Below are 1,653 nucleotides of genomic sequence, written 5' to 3' on the forward strand. Positions count from 1 at the left end.
GTACCGCAATTCATTTTACTAGTAGGGCCAGGAAGCAACAATGAGAAATAAAACCTATTTAATTCTCGCAGAAAACTAGACTAAGAGAATAAAATGCGTTACTTTAAGTTTTGCTCAGAGTTTCAGGGCAATAAACTCTTCGCAGTCAATTTAACGTCAGATATTTATTGCGCCCTTACGAGCACTTCAAATAGGTTTTCACTTTACGCAGCTGTACCGGTTCACCCACATATGCAGTGTTTAGGGGAAAACAATTCGAACGTATTTTAGTGGAAGAACCTTTAGTTCACAGAGCATTTGGGACTCTGAACGCATTGTACCTAAATGCATACACTCGAGGCAAGGCATAATTTTATCTGACCTTCTACTTTTTATACGGGTTGAGAAGTGTGTAATCATATCATTTGACATGACGTTTTTTATATGAAATAGAAGAGACGTACACCAGGGATAGGGTCGCACCTCCTGTGCTAGTATCGGCTCTCTTACTCTCCACATCATAACACGGCAGCAAATGCGCTACTTTTTGGTGGCAGGACTGACGAGTAAATGATGGTGGTCGCGATGTAAATGGGCTTTGCAGTTTTAAGCAGTTCGGGAACTAAATATTATTAGGTACGCATTTCCTACATTAACCGAAAGGAACAAGTTCGTTTTGCGCGATCCCGATAGTTCATCGATCTATTAGTTCACAAAGATATGTAAACTATTTGTATGATGGGAAAGCTACTGACGCGGTCTGACCGATTATGCATTGCAAAAGCCGAGTTTAGACTTACAAGAAAAATAGTTTCAGTTGCATTAAATTGTGGCGCTAGATTGACCACCACAAACTCGTTGGCTTTACGGCCTCGCAATGTATTGCAACATGTACGATTTTTCTTGCAAGTCTAAACTCGGATAAACGAGACAACTAGCAATACTCCTAGTTCTAGTAACCTAAGTGCGAATGAAGAGAAACATAGTATTTATTACAAACGTAACGCAACAACACACGTTGCCACCTCTACTACAGATCATTTCGTTTTTCTTGTGTTTACCGAAACGATTCCTTTTTATTCCCTGACCTCAAATCTCATTAGGAATCTAAAGGACTGAACGAGCGGAATAAAGCCTAAGTATTTCACAAGCTTTGGATTCATAAAATTTACTTGCAACATTGATGAGAAAGTAAATGAATTCGGTATTTTTTTAACGGTACCTAACTAAAGACAACGTAATATGTCTAGGAAGAATATATGTTAAGAGTCTAGACAAGAATATATGTTGTCGTATATTATGACGAACCAGTTTCTCATCTCAAGCTACCATATCAATCTCTCTCGGCTTTGGAATTCAAAGCGGCACGTGCAGTTTGTTACCACGCACACTGTATGGCGTGCCTACTACTACAAGTAGGTATGTAATACTCATATTACTCGTACATAATATACATAGTCTTTTTAACCCCCGACGCAAAAAAAGGGTGTTATAAGTTTGGCCGCTATGTGTGTCTGTCTGTCTGTCTGTGGCTCCGTAGCTCTTAAACGGGTGGACCGTGTAGCGATGGTTCTTAGACATGTTTCACCAAAATTGGTTCAGCCGTTTTTGAGATATTGAACTTTGATGTGACAAAGTCGGGGGTTTTCCAACTTTTTGTTGGTTAGGTTATTG

The sequence above is a fragment of the Choristoneura fumiferana genome, chromosome 6, assembly GCF_025370935.1.
Source record: "Choristoneura fumiferana chromosome 6, NRCan_CFum_1, whole genome shotgun sequence".
Taxonomy (NCBI): domain Eukaryota; kingdom Metazoa; phylum Arthropoda; class Insecta; order Lepidoptera; family Tortricidae; genus Choristoneura; species Choristoneura fumiferana.